Below are 21,585 nucleotides of genomic sequence, written 5' to 3'. Positions count from 1 at the left end.
ATCTGTGCAAATATAAAACCATAGACAGCGGAAATGCTTTAATATTTGTCAACGTCACATCCCCATTGCTTGCTTTGGAATAATATAGAAAAAAATGGCTACATTTTTTTTCGCAAATGAACCGTGTCGTTTCTGGCTCCTCTTATTAGATTAACAGGTCGATTTGGAATTCTGTATGTGGATGTTTATTTTACGGAAATGAATCGCATTTGTAGGGTTGGATATTGTTGACTCAGCGTAATGTATTTATATTTAATGTGTATCATAGCACATTTGGATTGATACATCATATTGTGTGTGTTGTATATTTTCAATGTTGTTGTATACCTAAGTAATTAATGTACGTTTTTAATTCATAGAATCAGTTATTAGTTTACTCTTTTAGAGGTTGAAACCTATAGAAAACGTATATTATGAAAGAATTATAATATAAGAATAGAGATAATTATATATCTTAATATATATAAATCTCGTGTCACAATGTTTGTCCTCAATGGACTCCTAAACCACTTAACCGAATATAATAAAATTCGCACACCATGTGCAGTTCGATCCAACTTGAGAGATAGGATAGTTTAAATCTCAAATCGTTTTAGAGAAAGCGGGCGAAGCTGCGGGCGGTAAGCTAGTATTATATAAGAAAAGATATAGAAGAAATATAAAAAGAATTATATGCACTAAACATATTTAAATATTGTGCATCTTTCAAATTGTAAATTTTACGCCGCAAGCTTAGCTCTAAATCGCGACAAGCTATGAGTCCAATACACAGATTTAAGTCCTTCCAAGAGCAGATCAAGTAAAACAATAAAAGCCTTCCCAGCTTCACAATACATTGAATCCTTAATAACATTGTATTGTTATAACGTGACGGACTTTAAACTTCATTACAGTATGAGTCTAATCCCGCCACACATTAACAACGCGTCTGTTGCCGACAGTATTGTGCTCGACCAAACATTCATGGGAATCACTTTGGCAGTTTTGGGTAGACTTGCGACTTACGTGCGATTATTTGTCGTGGCTGTTGATTTGAATTGACACATATTGTGACGCTGTAAAACGTTTAAAATTTAATACATAATTACGATAGTAAGTTCCGTTTCGTGTTTATATTTAAACAGTGTGTACGTCATCTTTTTTTAATCATTGAAATGTGGTTATCTATTGACATAACCGTTATCGGTAATCATTGTGTTGTGGCAGAATGCTAGTTCATTATACAATGCTATTTTTCATCTATAGATTAGAAAGAGCGCTACTATCCACGCTATCAGATTACTTATGTAACGATACTATTTTTAAATTAAAGGCTTATTGTTATTTTTTATACACAAGCTGATAATTGAAATGAAATATTTTTGCAACATTTTTATGCATTGAAACTTCTTTTCGCGTTGAAAGTAAAATTTCGCGGTCGTTTCATGGCAATACCGTGACGTCATTGAGTAATATGACGATTTTGATGACTTTTAATATTTCCAAAGAAGTTTCACTTCTGACATGTGTGCTCGGCACACACACTCATAGAACTCATTCGAACCAACAATTCCCGGAAATGAATGACAAAATGAATATTTTTATATTACAAATATGTACAATTTATTCACCTATTGTTTTTTTATCACCTAAATATGATCAATGATCATCTACTGACATCGCTATAGAACGTGATAAAAATATTAGGTACCTAATCATTATTCATAATTAGACATCGGATTATATGCATTTGCATATTTGCATATGCAAATGCATAAAACTCTCTAATTACGGCGTTAGTGCATATTTTAGCCTTTTTCCCCAATCGTGCATATTTCGTGCATAAATCGTTAAGTAGCGGGAGTTTTGATTGGTCGACTAACCTTTATTAGCCAATCAGAACGCTCAGCGAGTAAACAAACCCTATTTTGGCATGGCAAAATGGCAAAAAATTACAAAATGTGCTCCATTTTAAGTAAATTTTGAGCCATTCAAAATAGGGATTCTATCCCTTTTGGGGCTAAAAACGTAAAACACGGGTTGAATTCCAAAAAAGGGCTAGATTTAGCCCGGAAAGGTCTAAGGTGGCAACACTGGGCTCGCGGGTGACAAACGTCACAAATTTGCGCTCGAAAATTTGGTAAAAATGCTTAATTGTATGTTGGCACAAAAACTATACTCAATTTCAAGAAAATTTCAATGTTTTTGTACAATCTTTCATTTAAATATATAAAAATAATAAAGGTTTTTTTTATTTATATGTGCATATTTTAGGCATATCAGTCGTTTTTAGTGCATATTTCGGCCTTTTTTAGTGCATATTTGCATGCATATTTTGGCATTTTGTTAGTGCATATAATCCGATGTCTATTCATAATTATCATTGTTCATAATGAGGTAAACAGATAGTAAAATAGTCGAGAAGTTATTAAAATGGAAGACATTGCTAAACTCTTCGCATTAACTACGTAACTTGTGAAAAAACTTTTTATTTTCACCGAAGGTTTAAAATATTGACGTCAATAAATATAAAAAATATATTTATGTACGTTTTTAAATTAAACACAAAATAGTATTTCGGTCGCACGTTTACTCCGCATCTTCAAATATCAGCCAACGTCTTAGGCCAGCGTCTTGTTGCAAGTTCATATTAAATTAAACAGGCACCCAAAGTCATTAAGACCCGTCGAACGCATTTACACGGTTGGATCGCAATTTCGTATGTGGTCAATGTATTAAATGGTTGCCGTAATATTAGTTTATATTGTTCATTTTGATTATCGTTTATCCTTATTTATTTATTTTACAAACAAGAAACGACAAAGCAGAAAATGAACAATATTACAAAAAGGTATCATTTGTACAACAGGCGGCAGCCTTATTGCTGAACAGCAATCTCTACTTTTTCTTGCCGGTTCTTCTCCGTAGATACTGCTTTCCGAATCGGTGGTAAATGTTAAAATATGTACCTAATGACGTTTCAAAAGTGCTTCTAAAAGAAGTCTAATTGAATAAATAAATGTTTGAGTTTGAGTCTACCAGCCAACCAAGGGCGGATCCAGCTTTAGTGCCAGGGGGGGTCACATAGTCGTCGTCAAGTTACAAAAGCTATATTTTGATAAATTTAATTGATACGTAGATAGTACATTAAAAAAAACCGGCCAAGTGCGAGTCGGATTCGCGCACCAAGAGTTCCATACAAATATTTTTATATGTTTTAACTTTAAATTTATGGTTTTTGTAATTTTTCCTTTATCTGTGCTATAAGACAGTGTGCTTCCTACAAAATTTCAAGATTTTCTGTTCACGGGAAGTATATATACCCTGTAGGTTTTGATTACTGCCGAGTGGCGACACTTGCGAATGGCGAAAATTTTCAGCATAAACGGCTGTATCTTTTTCAATGCGTTTGCTAGTATTTTCATTTATTCACAACTGCATGGGACAATAGAGTTGAGTATACAATATAAATTTCAGCATAATCGCTCAATGCGTTCATGAGAAAATGGGTTCTAGAAAGGGTAAGAGGAGGCAATTTCGAAAACAATCCCTTGACGTTGATCTCTTTTTTCACCTAAGTATTAATATTAATAATTTTAATTTAACGCTGCCTCTGAACGGTATTTTAAGGTTTCCAACGGTGCGCTTAAAAAAAATTTACTCCTGTACGACAGTTCGTGTAGCGTTGAAAATTGTAAAAAAAAACATTTAATTATAGAAGGTTGAAATGCTTATGCTTATGAAATCAAACCGGCTGAGTGCGAGTCGGACACGCGCACCGAGGGTTCCGAACAAACCTATTTTTTATATTATGATGTATTTTAAAATTCATGTTTTTCGTAATTTTTTCCTATATCTGTGTGTACCAACTTTCAAGATTAAGTGTTGATGAGAAGACGTACGATAATTTGCAGCATAAATCTTCTGTATCTTTTGATTGCGTAGATTTGAGTATATGCAATGATATTTTATGTATAGATACGTTATATACTCACAAGATATCCAAAAAAAATGCTTCCTATGCAGTGTCAGGCACACACAAATACAAGTTTCATTTTACTTAATTTATTACATTGACAGACTGTATAAGAGAGATGGCTCTAATAAAATGATATAAACAAAAAAGACAAAGATAGTTTGTCACTTCCGCGCAGGTGTAAGCAAAAGTCACAAGAATTCACCAATTAAATATAAATAAACAAATAGTTGCCATGGCAATTGGCATAGACTAACGACACAGAAGGTTCAATGTTATAGATGTTACGTTTCCTGCACACGTAAACAAATGTGACAATTTCATTTACTATTTAATTATTATTATGAAGTTGTATTAAAATGAATGAATGAAAAGAGCAGTGGTGGCTCAGTGGTGAGACCTCGGACTTCGAATCGATAAGTCTGGGGTTCGAGACCAGGCGAGCGCGCAGGAATTAAATTGATTTTTCAATTTATCTGCGCATGTTGTAACATCACCACTGCTCGAACGGTGAAGGAAAACATCGTGAGGAAACCGACATGTCGAAGAATTAAAAAGTTCGACGACATGTGTCATCCGCCAACACGCACTTGGCCAGCGCGGTGGATTATGGCCTGTACCCTCATAGGAGGCCCGTGTCCCAGCAGTGGGAACGTATATGGGCTGATGATGATGATGATGATGATGATTAAAATGAAAAAAAACTTTTTTGGAGATATAACTGTATTAAGCATTTATTACTAGCTGTGGTGTTCGTTTTCGGTCATCATCATTTCACCCGATAAACACCCACTGCTGAGCATAGTCCTCCTTATAGAACTCCATACGGACCGATCTTACGCTATTCGTTTCAAGGCAGTTCCCGGAACCCGTACATGGTCATCACTCCAACTTGTAGGATATAATAATAGTGGTGCCTAGATGAAAAAAAGTATGAAATAAAAGAAAGGATGAAGTATAAGCCTTTTTTATCTAAAACACAAATAAAATGTATGTTCAATAGCTATTTACAGAAAAGCAAATAGCATTTTTCGTCAGTCTGTAGCGATAATCTTTTCTTTAATGTATACGTATATTCAACATCATTTTTGCAAACAAACATTTTTGCCATCACGATTTCATTGTATATAATAAATAGATATATTTGTTAATTACATGCACTGTGTGGATTTAAATATTAAAATAATCAAGTATTTACCCAAATCAAAATTAATAAAATAGCCGTTCTATTTTCAATAATCGTATCTGCATGATAATCTTTGAACACAGTGTGCGCTAGCTTTGTCACACTAGTGATTGAAGCAATGTTATATCCCTTTCATTATTTCAATACAAGTGTCAAGCAAGTGTCATTCATTAATAATTGCAAATTGTTATTTTTGCTCTAAAATTATAATATTTTAATACATTTACCTGTGATATGATATTCCTCTATCTTTCTTTATTTTACTATCGTAATTTGTGCACTTTCTGAATACACAAGAAGGCATTATTGATAATTTTAACGTTTATATCAGCATGTACGTTCGCTGTCACAAGTCACAATCTGACTGATTCCACTGGTCCCAATTAGGACCAATTCACGGTTTACGTTTTGGTGCGTTGGTAACGTATCTACCTCTGGTTTCTATATATAATATCATTGAGTATATGATATAAATTTCAAATTTTCGTTTTCATCCGCGCGTTTCTGAGAAAAAAGGTATGTTTTTTTGCCATTATTCTTGTATCTCTACTATAAGATTTTGCTTCGTACCAAATTTCAAAATTCTGAGTTTACGGGAACTACCCTAGGTTTTGATTTCCTTGCGAATGTCAAAATTTGCAAAAAAAAATAATTCTATCTGTTTGTTTGTCCCTTTTACTCAGGAACGCGTAGAGGTAACAAGTTGAAATTTATATCGATTACTTTAATCTACGGCCCCTTGATGCTGTGAAAAAATCAAACGTATAAGCCAATGTAATCAGAAGATACAGTCGTTTATACTGCAAATTATCGCAAATTTCGACATTCGCAAGGGAATCAAAACCTGAGAGGAACTTCCCGCCTTGCTTCCCGTTAACACAGTCTTGTAATTTAGCAAAAAGTATCGTCTTATAGCACAGATATAGGAATAATTACGAAAAAAATGATTTTTTAAATTACATATTTTAATGAAAAATATATTTTTTAATAATTAATTTTAAACCTACAATCCACACCGGGAACGAATCTTGAAATTTGGTTTTATAGCACAGTTAAAGAAAAAAATGCTTAAAACAAAATGTAAAGATACTATTATTTAAAGATATTTAAAAAAAATTGGTTTGTTCGGACTTCAGAGCCCTCGGTGCGCGAGTCCGACTCGCACTCAACCGGGTTTTTGCCCTAATTTTACTGTATTTTCTTTTGTTATTTACCATTTATTGAACCTGATATCTGAACTGTATCTGTAGCCTTGTTTAATAAAAAAATTTTTTTCTATTTTATGTCGTATCCACGAACGAACTGGGATATTTTGATATTTGAGGTTTTTTTGAGAAAAGTGTAATCAGCAAAAGTTGAAGAAAATATTTTAATTACCTACAACTTTAATTCCGCAGTTACAGACTTTTTTCGAAAATCGAGAAAATTTGTTTTTTTTTCCTTAAATCGCGACCCCAGGTCACTTTTCCTCTAATTTTTGTTATATTTTCTAACGTTTGTAATTACTTTAATTGTTCTATATTACTTTACGTTTCAAAAGTTAACAATAACATCATGTTAAACAATATTCATTTGTTAATTTAAAAAAGTTAATATTAAATTAGTGATCCGCTTAGGTCGTGGACCTAGCCCAAGGGGGGGTCATGACCCCATGACCCCCCCCCCCCTGGATCCGCGCTTGCAGCCAACTTGGTAGGATTTATTAAAAATCCGAAAATTTGTTGTGTATGTCTTTCTTTCACATCGCATCGGACTGATTAGTTATTTTATGGTTTAATTTTTTGACTGGAGATGATATATTATGATGATTGACGTTCCATGTACCCGGACAAAGTGGTTCGGATCGTCATTCTTTATTCGAACCGCTAGGGACTGGAACCTGCTTCCTGAATCTGTGTGTGAGTACAATATGGAGGTCTTCAAGAGGTGAGTGAACAGGTACAATCTAGGGCAGCGTGCTCCATCTTAGGCCACATCTCAGCTTACCATCAGGCGAGATGTGGCCAAGCGCTCCCCTATTTTAGTATAAAAAAATATTGACTATAAATAATTAATAAAATGACATAATAGATTTTATTAAACATTCTATAGATTGTATTTTTATATGTAAATAATATGTATTATCATCTTCTTCTATACATATACATATAATAAATCTGTAGAAGGGTCAATTCTGAACATTGAAAATATTGAAAAAATAAATAGCAGGGGGTGTTACTGGATCGATACCAAACCCAAATATGTGATTAAAAAAAATTTTGTCTGTCTGTCTGTCTGTCTGTCTGTCTGTCTGTATGTGAAGGCATCACGTGAAAACTAGCGGTTCGATTTCGATGAAACTTGGTATAATTATACCTTATTATCCTGGGCGTAAAATAGGATACTTTTTATCCTGAAAAAATACGTAGAAAAAAATTAATCTTAATTTTTCAGTTTTATCCATACATATACGTTGTTCCGTAGAACCGCGAACACACGTTGCGTATTATTATAGGCCTAGCGGTATTTGGGAATTGGGTCCAATAGATATTTATAAGATTTTATTGTCAGAGGTACCTACTCAAAATGGAGAAATAAACCATCCACGCGAAGACCGACATCCGCGCGGACGGAGTCGCGGGCGGAAGCTAGTTTATAATAAAGATCTTGCATGTGGTGTTAGCCTATAAGTAGCTGTTATATATAAGTTATTTTGTGTTCTTGTTTCTGTATGTATGTGATGATGTAAACAACTGTTGGCTGACCTTAATTAAATAAATAAATAATATAACGATAATCTACATAATGATAAAATCATAATAAATAAGCGGATTCATTATGTATGTACACATAAGCCAATTTAAAAGTCAATTTAATCAGCATAGCAGCATCGCAGTAAAATATACTTGGTATGAAAAAACTAAGAGTAATATAATATGATATATTATGTATTTAGATATAAGTTACATATTATGTAATATCGACATGATTTTAAAAGAGCAACTATGGAGTTTCTTGCCGGTTCTTCTCCATAGATCACTGCTTTCCGAATCGGTGGTAAATGTTAAAAATAATTATGTAATGACGATTCGAAAGTGCTACTAAATAGTAGTCTAATTGAATAAATGAATGTTTGAGTTTGAGTTTAATAAAGATAATGAATAAACAGATTGATAGATTACCTAAATAAATAATTTAACAAATTACATAGGTACTCAGTTTTCTCAAAATATTATTTCAGTTATTGATTAAATTATAATAACCATTTCTTATTTCTATTGTAACCTATGCAACGTATCAAACGTTGCATTGGTCCTTTATATATAATACATACATATAAAAAACTGTTTATATGTATGTATGATATATATATAGGACCAATGCATTACATATTATCGATTTCTCACTAATCCATGTTTCATTGGTGTTTCTGTACATCTGTTGTCGATTTGCGACCTGTAATTTGTGGACATTAGTAACATTGGTTTCAAATTAGTTTCATACGTCTTCATTGCATTCATTTTTAATTTAAACGCTTTTTGATTATTGGTTGAACGGTAGTGGGTATTGATTAATCACATGTGTTAGTTTTTATGTTCAACTGTACTATGTATCTACACTAATAATAATATTATAAGGAGGAAAACTTTGTTTGTTTGTTTGTAATGAATAGGCTCATAAACTACTGGACCGATTTTGATGAAATTTTGCACAGACAATCTTTAGACCCTGAGAAAGAAAAGCTACCTTTTATTGCGAAATATGTACCACGGGCAAAGCCGGGGCGGACCGCTTGTTGGGTATAAATTTTGTTGCATAGTAAGTAGTTAATTATGTACATTTCGAAGAATTTTTAATATTATGATGACTTACAAGTTACAACACATGAATTATAACATGAAAGTTTAAAAACATTTTATTTATTTTGAACATAAAAAGTAATTCTAAGGTTGTATTTGTTTGTTATTTAATCCACCTCACGATCAAATGATTACCTACAATGCACAACCGTACAATTACTTCGATCTTATTCAAATCGAACGCTATAAAACATAGTTTATTAAAATCAATTTACTAAGGTTGATAAAATTTTACATTTAACCCGCAGGTGTTTCTTACGCTAATGTAATCTGAACATCTGGTGCTTATGCAATATGCAATCTACGTGGTATTAGGGAAATTGAAGGTATGAAAAACTTCTGGAACTCTGAATGACTAACTTGGAAAATTTGATTAGAACTTTCTCGAATGTTACGTGTGACGTCATGGGAATTGGGAGTGCATACTAATGTTTGTTTGAAGTATTCATTTAGTATTAAATGTAGTAATTTATACATAGTTTGGCAATTCAGAATCTCCATTTGAGAGATATTACCCGCCCGAGGTGTTGCCTCCCTGTAAGTACTTGCATACTAGCCAAATCCTTCCACTTGTATTACTTTTTTTTGTTCTCGGTCGATGTTTCGCTCTCATTATAAAACTCGGAAATCCTTTGCACATGATCACGGGCACAAAGCTTACCGACGAACGATTCAAAACGACCACTATAACATATCTTATATGGTAGGTACATCCCTTCATATCGAATTATAGGTAATAATAGCTGTGTAGTATGTATGACGTATGCTGCACAAAAAGAAAAGAGAACCATAATGCATTGAGATAATTTTACTACGTATGGAGGAGACACCACGAACAAAATCTGTGCGCCATTTTTTTTGCTCTAAATTTTAAAAATTATTATCTAGTTAGGTACTTACCGATGAAAGTTATTCCTTTGCACTTTTCCGTATTATTTGTGCAATATCGTAACACACACGAAGGCATATTTTATGCGTTTCACTTTAAAACAAATAAAAAATGAGCGTGCAGTTACGCCATATGGCGTATGTTGAGCGGAACATAAGTGATGTAGGCGGTGTCGTCTCCATATGTATATCTCAATGCCATAATGGTAAGAAATTTGTATATAATTTATAAGTTAACTTAACCTAGCTAACTGCGTCTGTCAAGCCAAAAAAAAATATTATCCTGTCTACTTTTATGAATTTCTTATTAAACAGTAATAAACACGTTTAATTGTGACATCATCTTTATCCATTCCAAAATTACAAAAGAGTTAAACAATACTAAAGATTAATCATTCCAAACAATTGAAAAATGAGTTCTACGCCTTTACAGATACGAAATCAATCTGCACATCAAAAACAAAGCCTAATGGATAAGTCGATTTGATGGTAATTAATGATGTTAGAGATTAATAATAAGTCAAAAAGCGTAGAAGCAAGTGAGTGGGAGGGGAAATGAAGATGTCACGCCGTAATCGGATGGTCGGAGGAGACGTGACTTTGATAAATAGCCGTCAATGTAGGGAAACACGGGTGGTGCAAGTTAGAGGTGAGGCGAAGAGCGCTTCGAATTGGTAGCTCTGACAGCACGGCTGTATGGTCAAAATAATTGTGAGTAAAATGGAATCACAATTAAAGAAAAATTAGTGAGTTTTGCCTTTAGAACAAGTATTTCTTCTTATTTATCATGATTTATATTTACATTTTACACATATCAAAATAAGAAAATCAATATTATTTTTTAACAAATAAGTGCAAAAAATACTTTGTTGACAGCCTATTCACAATCTTAAAATAAGAAAATCAATATTATATAAACCATAAAAATACTTTGAATTTTTAGCAACTGAGAATTATGAATTCCCGTTAAAGGTGTTAATTTTCTCTATATGCATAAGCATAGATATTATTATGCATTTAAATACTGACCTGCATTTATTTCATCCCTCAATCGCCTAATCGTTATTATTTCAAACTAGCTTACCCCCCTCGGCTTCGCCCGCTTTGTCTAAAACCTAATAAATTATATACTAAAACCTTCCTGTTGAATCACTCTATCTATTAAAAAAAACCGCATCAAAATCCGTTGCGTAGTTTTAAAGATTTAAGCATACAAAGGGACACAGGGACAGAGAAAGCGACTTTGTTTTATACTATGTAGTGATAATAATCAGGCGATTGATAAACTGAGCCGCGCGACTTCCAATGTACAAAAGTAAGTACATATTTCTATAGCATATTCGTTATTCGGATACACGCGATACACTACCAAGTATCAACAAAATATTTTTTTCCTGAAAGAGAAACATATTCCGCATTAATCCTACTGCACTTCACGCAAAAACTGATGAATCGATTTTCATGAAATCACACACATAATGGATAACTTATATGTACACATAGAATAATTTTTTATCTCAGTAATCCCACAGGAACGGAAACTATGCGAGTCTTTCTTTGAAACGGGGGCGAAGTATTTTATACTATTAGAAGTATTCTGTATCTCTTGTGACTTGTAGCCCATCTTAAGCTAAGAAGACGTCGCGCTTACAAATAGGCTCAACAACAATTCCGCTACATCCACTCCGATTAATTGATTTAGATAAACGAAATGTTTTTATTAATGAAATTAAGGAAATTGTGTTCTGTTTAATTTATAAATCTTTCTAGTCTTACTGTCTACTTATAATATGTATAATGTAAAACTTTGGAAGCCCAATAATTGTAAATTAGCTGAATATTAAGCTAACCATGCATTAATTATATGTGTTTTACCTTTTTGGAGCATGCGAAATATGTTTATGTAAACATATTCCGCATTAATCCTACTGCACTACACGCAAAAACTGATGAATCGATTTTCATGAAATCACACACATAATGGATAACTTATATGTACACGTATAGAATAATTTTTTATCTCAGTAATCCCAAACATACTATGGTACTTACAATTTTTACGTAATATGATATTCGATCGCGAAGCTGTTACTTTTCTATTAATAAAATTATTAACATACTTACCATGTTCGTAGGCTATTGCAAGACATTCACAAATGTTTACATCACCATAATAAATACACCTATTAAGCTCGTTTCATAAACGCTATTATTTTTAGAAATATCGTCCGCATTGTACATTCACCCTAATCATTCTGCATATGAAAGTTAATATGAAGCGTTTATGCAAATACATTTTTTGCTATATCCAAGTAAATTTGCATTCATTTGAGGCCTCGTTTTTTGTTCAATGGCCCGTACTGGGCACAAATATTGTCTTTGTTTTTGGTATTTTACATAATGCCCTGGGTCTATGCAACGTTTTGAAAAATTAATACATTAATTTTTAATTCGCATTACATTTGAACGCTGGACCCTTTGTAAATTGAATTTTTTTGCGTGGAATATTTTTTGTTTACACCAGAGTTTAGAAAGATGATTTTTTATAAGCTTACTAAATGTGCATAGCAATTTTTCTTATCGCACTACAAATAAACACATATTGTGTGACGGTAACCTCATTTAGTTTAATATAGTAGGTACCTATAGGATAAACTAGTAATAAAATTAAAGTTTGACCCACACTTAACGTATGAAACCAATTAAATAACTATTAACTTCATAAAAATATCAAATCGATTTACAATCTGTTTCTCCTCAGCCGAGTGACTAGAGAGAAAGAAAGAGAAACAGTCATTTGAATACTCATTGCTAACTACTACTATTATATGATGCGTCTACCATACTACAATACCTTTTAACCCCCAACAAACCCACACTTCAAGGCAAACCACGGATAAATACGTCTTTGACACCCCTACCCTTATATGCACTACTGACCTATATGTATCCATGCTTAGGGCTTTCAATTATTTAAAGTGTAGGGTAGGGTTAAAAAGGTGTAAAGTATAGCTATGTTGTAGGGTAAAGGGTCTCTGTAAATCGCGACTTACGCACATCCGCAAAGTTCTGTTATTATAAAAAGTATTAAGATTTAAAAAAAAGTATTTAATATTACAAAAAAAAAAATTCCACATTGTGTCGGTTTACACTAGTTTCGACTACATCTCGATGTTTGATTGTTTTACGGAATATTTAAATTATTTTACTACATAAGAAATTCTTGATAAAACTCTATCTGACTTAAGTAAAGAATTGTAAGTTTTGTATTTTATTTTATTCTCTCATTAGGCGCTGAAAATTAATATTTGAAGAGGATTTGACGAAATCATAATTGTATCTTATCTCAATACTATATTATATCATAACCTATTCTAGAACAATCTCTTCTAGTCTGCCTTCTATTTTATTTAAACTTGAGTCACACCCCGGACACTCCATACAAAATTATCGTTTTGACAGTCATACTGTACAGACTGCAAATGTGTGTGTTAACGCTTTATGGTTGGCACATCTGTGACTTTTTTTTTTTTTTTTTTTTTTTTTTTTTTTTTTTTTTTTTTTTTTTTTTTTTTTTTTTATTATTATATACTGCTTCATGGCAATCTGTTGATCACAACAATAAGCCACTTTTTTGTGTGATATTTATCTGTTGGGTTTTTTTTTTTTTTTGCTTAGAAGGACACATCTCAAATGGATGTATCATTCCATCCTTACAAATCTGCCCTGTAGTGTTGGCACACTGTGTCTTTTTAGCCTTCTGTACTGAAGGCCTTGATCTCCGCTTAATTTAAAGGCTAGCTCATTTTTATGATTTGAAAGTCTTTTCTGGTAGGCGTCACTAAATTTAGTTATCTCCTGTTTGACAGTGGGTAGCTTTAAGTCTAAGTATATGATCCTATTACTGATGTATGATGGGATGTTAAATATAGTCCTTAAAGTTTTTGTTTGGAAGCGCTCCAGTATCTCTATATTACTATTACTAGCTGTGCCCCATAGTTGGATGCCATAGGTCCATATGGGTTTCAAGATGGCTTTATATACTGCTAATTTGCTTTCTGTCCTCATTTGTGAATGGCGTCCAATTAACCAGTAAAGACTACGAAGTTTCAAGTCCAGTTGCTTCCGTTTTGTCCAAATATGTTTTCGCCATGTTAGCCTTCTATCCAAGTGCATGCCTAAGTATTTAGCATTATCCTCTTGAGGAATGTAATCATTGTTCAATTTAACTGGTGGACATGTGTCTCTCCTGAGTGTGAATGTAACATGTTTTGATTTACTCTGATTTGCATGTATTCTCCAGTTTTTAAGCCATTCCTCTATTTTATAAATGTGATTTTGCAGGTGATCTGAGGCTATTATTGGATTTGAGTGAGTGGATAACAAGGCTGTGTCGTCCGCGTATGTTGCGACTATGGTGTTGTCTGAAGTTGGAAGGTCGGCTGTGTAAATAATGTAGAGAATCGGTCCCAGTATGCTTCCCTGTGGAACTCCTGATTTGATCTCATACAGTTCTGATGTCACTTCATGAAACTTTACTTCAAAACAACGTTTGTAGAGATAAGATTTGATAATGTGTAGGAATGAGTGAGGGAGCATCTTTTTAACTTTGAATAATAAACCGTCATGCCACACTTTATCAAAGGCCTGGCTAATATCTAGAAATACTGCTGAACAGTATTTCTTTTCCTCCAAAGATCTGCTTATAACGTCTACAATACGATGAATTTGCTCAATTGTTCCGTGATTCTCCCTGAATCCAAATTGGTGGTCCGGGGTGATGTCGTTAAGATGTACTTTCAACCTGTTTAGTATGATCTTTTCGAAAAGTTTACCCATTAACGGTAGAAGACTTATGGGCCGATATGATGCAACTTCATTTGGTATCTTATCAGGTTTGAGTAACATTATTATTTGTGCTATCTTCCAGTGACCTGGAAAGTAATTCAATCTTAAGCAGGCATTAAAGATGTTGACGATTGCTACTATACCCTTTTTTGGTAAGTTTTTCAAGAGAACGCTATCTATGCTATCGAATCCTGGTGATTTTCCATCCTTAAGGTTTCGTATTTCATCCGCTACTTCGGAAGGGCTAGTGTATTTTAATGGAGGACACATTTGATCTGCGCTTTCCAAATAACTACGTATCTCAGAGCTATGCTCCGGTCTCAATTCTGGAAATGGTTGAAAAACGTTGCACAAGTGTTCACCAAATATTGTAGCCTTTTCCTGGTCTGATCTCGCCCACATCCCATTGGCTTTTCTGATGGGAGGGATCTGTTTTCTAGGACGATTTAGTTTTTGTGTTGCTTTCCACAACGAATAGTCTGTGTCCGGACTCGGGGTTAGGTTAGATAAAAATTCTTGCAAATTATTGTTGGTATAACTTTTTATTAGTTCCTTGAGTTCGTTAGAAGATTTATTTATTTATTTTTTTTTTTTTTAATCTCCTCTAAACCTGCAATCTGCCTTATTAAGCATTAAGCTGGTGGTTAAAAGTTTTAATGTTGGCATGCATGGCAAACGCCCAGTGGCATCTCCATATAATATTTTCTATGATCAAGGTGAGTCTGATTCTACGGTGGAAGGAGGTCTTGAGGAGCTCTCCGTTTTATGCGCTTAAAAGTGCGAGTGGGCTCCATCATGTTCCAGACAAGTACGTTGGGATGATTTTTTATACGGCTTTTATATGTCTTAAGTTTCTTGAGAATTTCCTCTCTAACAGTTGGAATAAACAAGTCACGGTGAAGATGGCAATTGCTAATGAACCACGGGGCCCCAGATATGATACGAAGTATTTTTGACTGGAAACGTTGTATAATTTCCAGATTAGAGTGAGCTGCGGTGCCCCAAAGTTCAACTCCATATGACCAAATTGGTTTGAGGATAGACTTGTATAAAAGAAGTTTGTTGTTCAGTGAAAGGCCAGAGTTACGTGCCAAGAGCCAGTACAATTTGCGAAACTGTACACTAAGAGCTTTCCTTTTTGTGAATATATGTTTCTTCCATGTAAGACGTCTGTCCAAGTATATACCCAAGTAACGCACATCTTCTGACTGAGGAATTGTTATTCCGTTAAGTTGAACGGGTGGACAAGTATCGCGTCTAAGGGTAAATGTCACTTGCACCGACTTCGTTTCGTTGGCTTTTATTCTCCAGTCTTTAAGCCAAACTGAGACATCATTTAAGCTTTGCTGTAACATTTCCGAGGCAGATACAGGATCCTCATGCATTGCGATGAGAGCAGTATCGTCAGCAAATGTTCCAACGAGGACATTTTCTTTAGTCGGTAAGTCATAAGTATATATTAGATATAATACAGGACCCATTACGCTGCCCTGTGGAACACCAGCCTTAATTTCGTAGAGATTTGTTCTGTCGTCTCCATGCTTAACATAGAAGTGTCGTTGTTGAAGATATGACTTTATGATTAGGTAGTAGTTTATAGGTAAAGCTTGGAATATTTTATAAAGAAGACCCTCATGCCATACACGATCGAATGCCTGCGAAATGTCCAAAAATGCTGCTGAACAATATTTTTTGTGTTCGAATGCGTTATTAATCATCTCGACCAAACGATGGACTTGTTCAATCGTGCCGTGACCTTTGCGGAAGCCAAATTGATGGGTCGGTATTAAATCAGATTTGGCTAGCAGTGGAGTCAGGCGTTTCAGAATGAGAATTTCCAAGATCTTTGAGGCAACGGGTAGTAGACTTATGGGGCGGTAGGAGGACACGTTTTCTGGAGCCTTTCCTGGTTTGGGAATAAGTATGATTTCAGCCACTTTCCACTGAGGAGGTATGTATTCTCTTCGCAGTATAGCGTTATATATAGCAGTTAGTAAGGCAATGGCTACGGAAGGAAGTTCCTTCATGGCTTTAGTTGTTATTAAGTCATAACCAGGAGCTTTGTTTAAGCTAAGATTCTTGATTGTGGAGCGAACTTCACTTGCCGTGAACTTTTTTATGGGAGGTGAAAGCTGATGCGGTATCGATAGAGCTTCTGTTACTTCAGGTATCTTACTAGAGCCGTCAGCAGAGTTCGGCGTGAACACTCGCGAAAGGTGCTGAGCAAACAAGATTGATTTTTCAGCGTCACTTTTGGCCCACGTGCCATCATCCCGTCGAAGTGGTGATTGGAAAGATATTGGGCTTTTTAAAGATTTAGTTGTCTTCCACAAAGAGTAATCTGTTGCAGAGGTGGCATCTAAGCTGTGCAAGCGATTCTCTATTTCTATGTTCCTAATGTCTTCTAGAGTGTTCTTAACTTTCGCTAGTTTGTTAAATTTTTTCTTATCTTCTGGATGTCTAGAGGTATGCCACTGTTTTCTTGCCTGTCTCTTTTTAAGTATTAATTCGGTTGCTATTTGTGGATACATGGGTATGATCTTAATATCTCTGTGTTTGGGCGTAGCTTTCCAGGCAGCAGTCTGAATGCAATTGTTAAAACTCTCGACAGCTGTGGTTATATCGTCATCTGATTTCAAGTTTATGTGTTTATCTATTGTGCTGACTATAATTTCTCGAAAGTATTCCCAGTTAGTTCTACGAGAATGAATCCTGCAAGGTTTTGTTACTTCCACAGGCTCATTATACAGTACGGCTATGACAGGTGTGTGATCAGACGATAGGTCGTATGTAGATTTGCAATGTAGGGAAGAGATAGGAAGACCTTTCGTTACGAAAAAATCGACCAGGTCAGGATTCTTCTTTGGATCGGAAGGCCAATATGTCGGTTTTCCAGTAGATGTAACGCATAGGTTAAGTTGCTCGACAGCTTTCTTTAGTTCTAGACCCTTCGTAGTAGTTGTTCTTGCGCCCCAGTCAGTATGTTTGGCGTTATAGTCCCCCGCTGCAATGAATCTATTGCCGAGTTGATTAAAGAATGACATATATTGTTCAGCTTTTAGGTTGTGCTTTGGGGGTATGTAAAGCGCTGAGACCAGTATTGGGCCACTTGCACTCTCAATAGAGATGGTAGTGGCTTGAATTTCGTTAGTGCATATTGGATTGTGGACATAGTGTTTGACATTAAGATTTATTGAACACAGTTTTGTCTGAGGGATATCTGGTTCTATGCCATATTTTACGTAAATTACGGCGTTCGAGTATTTTGTCTCTAATGGCTTTTGGGTATTCGTTGTTCATCAGTGGTAACCTTTTTCGTTGTTTCGTGGATATCGCTGCTGCCTCATGAATTGTTTTATTGAGGTTTTCAATGGCTTCTTCTATGCTTTCAATAGTTTTGAACGGGTGTATGAGCTGAATTCTGCTAGTGATTGCGTCCTGGAACATCTTCCAGTTAGTTCTTTTGTTGTACAATCGTTCTGCTGGCTTCACCTATTGTTGTATTAAAATTCAATGTTACTGGCGTATGGTCTGAAGATAGATCCGTGCAAGTTTCAACAGTCAAGTAATTGCGGCTTACACTTTTGGTTATATAAAAGTCGAGGAGATCAGGAATTCGATTGTAATCTGTTGGCCAATACGTCGGCTCCTGAGGGGCGATACACGCTAGTTTTAAATCCTGTATAGTACTATATAGTTGCCTTCCACGGTGTGTGATTAATCGAGAACCCCAGTGGGTATGTTTTGCGTTCCAATCCCCACCGCAAATAAATCTGGAGCCGAGATTGGAGAAATACTCTATGTAGTCATTCTTGGTTATCGTGTGTCTTGGTGGGCAATACACTGCAGAAAAAGTTGTTTCAGCTTTTTCACTGATCATAACATTTATTGAAGTTGCCTGTATCTTATCTGTACGGTATTGTTCTAGTTCGTAATGTTTGATGTTGTTTTTTATTATTACTGCAGTTCCGCCGTGACTATTACCTGACGGATGGTTAGTTGTGTATACTGTGTAGTTTGGTATTTTAAAGTAAGATTTTGCAGTGAATCTTGTTTCAGAAATTAATGCTATATCGATTTTTTCTGTTTTAAGAAATGCTTGAAATTCGCGACGGCGTTCAGTTAAGCCGTTGGCATTCCAAGTGACTATTCGGATGGAATTAATCATTTTGTTATTAGGCTTGACACTAGCTGGATCATACGATCCATCATATTGTCCATCATGCTAAGCATGATTTGTTGGAATTTAGCGAACATTTGTTCTAGTCTGTCGGAAGGGTTTTCAATTTCAGATAAATTCTTGATTGGTCGATCTTTTGTTACATCTGCATAGCTTCTCTTCTGTCTGTAATTAAACTGTCTTGGATTAGGTCTTGGTTGTTCTTGTGTTTTTGTGTCAGTACTTGACTGGATTGGGATTTCTTTTATGTTTGATTTGGTTTTTAGTAGTCTTTCTTTATATTGTTTATATTTAATGCAGCCCTTATAGCTTGCAGGATGCTTTTCTTGACAATTCGCACAAGTGGGATCTGTTTCGGGTGTTTTAGTGCATACAGAAGTGGGATGTTCGTTGCCACATTTAACACATCTGAATGGTCTAAGGCACTGGTTTTTGGTATGTCCAAACCTTTGGCATCTTTTACATTGCATTATTTCATTTTTCTTATAGGGAGCTTCAAATGCAACTTTCATTTGGCATAAATATTTTAATTTGAATATTTCTTTATTATTTTTATTTGGTTCTAGGTCCACAAAAAATACAGGTAATGCTTTTTTGGTTGACCTATGCAAGATATTTACTATTTGTCTAACTTCATGTCCTTGCTCTCTTAATTCTTGCTTAATTAGAGAAATGTCTTCAGTAGCATGTAGTCCTCGTAATACAACTCTGTATGCTCTCTCACATTTTAATTTATAAGTGTAATGCGATATATTATTTTTGATGAAGTGTTCTCGGATAGCTTTGTAAGTTTGAACATCATTTGGCATTAACTTGATAATATGCCCTGATCTTAAAGTTGTCATGTTGTATGATTTGTTATCCACAATTGTATTTAAAGTAGCTTTTAATGCTGTGACATCCATGACTCCAGTCACGAAAATTGGTTCAGGCTTAGGTACATATTCCACGTCCTTGTCAGGTACTTCTGTTTCCTCATCAGTTAGGATGTCGTATTTGTTATGTGTAGGTACATTGATGATTGAAGACGTGTGCCTTGATTTCTTTATGTTCTCATTATCTATTGGGCTTGTTTCTTTTCGTTTTTGTCTTATGAGAGGTACTTTGTCATTCTGCCACTGAATCGAACTGATCACTGTACCTTCTCTAGTGTCTAATTTCTCATTTTCTATTTTATTGTCTCCAGTTTTATTTACTGTTGGTAAACTGTTACTACGATTTCTAAAGAAGATATTTTTATTTAATTTTTGCTGTATCATATTATTCTTAGGACTAGAATTTTTTCGGGTGGTTTCGCTCATATTGTTCCCACGAGTAAGGACGAACTAAGTAGTCACTTGAAGGGTGACGCCTATTCCTCCAAGAAGGCTCCATACAACAACGTTGGCCGGGTCCGTTGAGGTTGGCGCTATCAGCTTGCTACCTGCAAGCCATTCATCCTTTCGGCGCGTATCCCACCTTAGGATTAGGGTGAATTTTTAGAGAGGCTTTCTACCTCGTGACACGGGCGATTAAGCCAATGCCCCCGATCTCAGGACTAGACCATGAGATTGCGGGTTGAGGAGGTCATTTCCTACCCCCAACATAACTTGTTTCTTAGGCAGGTTGCATCGGGTTAGTTACCGCCGCCCGAGACTCGGCGTTGTTGCTCGTTTGGCACCACCCAGGGGAGACGTGTAGGGTGAGTCTAGGAATAGATGGTAAATCCTACGGACGCGAGCAACTTCCTCCCCCTATCTGTGACTAGCGTAAAAAAAAATTCACGTTTTTCTGATGAAATACATCCGTAAACATCACAATATCTAACCATTTTCTACGAAAAACGATAATCACTTCTTCTTCTTCTTCTCTTAAATAATGGCTTCAACGATAATCACAAATACAAAATAATAAAATTACTTTAAGTCAATTTGATTAATGTTGTCAATCTTCGTTGCGTATCGTCCCTGTAGAAAAATATGGACCATTTTATGTCTGATCGTGCGGGGTGAGGTAAGTGTTTAATTTTGGCAGGAGGCGGAGAGTGTCCGTTCTGTAGCGTTTAGCTACTATTATGTATTCTGTGCTTGAGTCATATTTATTCTTTCATCAATATGAATTTATATTCGTAACACGTATAGACGTGCTTTAAATTTCCTTTTCTTTATCATTAAAACTTACTTTAACTCAACCACAAACTCCGTATCAGAAAGTTAGAAATTAATATTTATTTTTCTCTCTCTACATTAGTTATCGTAACCTTGCTTGAATGTCACGGACATTTTAGGTCGAGTACATATTCAACCTTTTTTATTTGTCAATAATTTTTGTGTAAAATATTATCGCAAGCTAACATTGATTATCTAACAAGCTTATCTTATGAGCGTTCGATGAAGAACTGACGGTGGTTGGTGATTGTTGATTTGTGGTGATAAACTGATAACTGATCTGATTTGATCAAAGGCTATCATAATCTAATATTATGGGCTACCTATCTGTCATCAAGCTACGGCCAATATCCTTAATTTGAGGCCAGACAAGTTACATGGTCTACATAAAGCAGCGATGCCAATTATTATGCTATATTTTTTTACTGAAGCATTGAAGTAAGCAGTGTGTATGTCTAAATAAGTACATTCTATTGCATTTGCATAGCTTCTATCGCGGGCCTTGAGCGCGGGGACCGAATCGAGAAATTCCGTAACGAAAA

The 21,585-nt window shown here is 34.9% G+C and overlaps 1 long non-coding RNA gene across 1 annotated transcript; it reads right to left on the bottom strand.

Annotated features, from left to right (window-relative positions):
* Window positions 1–4,675: 4,675 nt before the first annotated feature.
* On the bottom strand, window positions 4,676–5,599 carry LOC123700777. Its single transcript, XR_006752651.1, has 2 exons — window positions 5,369–5,599; window positions 4,676–4,872 (listed from the first exon to the last, which is right to left on the bottom strand). It is a non-coding gene; the product is annotated as an uncharacterized LOC123700777 (long non-coding RNA).
* Window positions 5,600–21,585: the final 15,986 nt, after the last annotated feature.

The sequence above is a fragment of the Colias croceus genome, chromosome 20, assembly GCF_905220415.1.
Source record: "Colias croceus chromosome 20, ilColCroc2.1".
Classification (NCBI taxonomy): Eukaryota; Metazoa; Arthropoda; class Insecta; order Lepidoptera; family Pieridae; genus Colias; species Colias croceus.
This window is presented reverse-complemented; position numbering and strand designations above follow the sequence as displayed.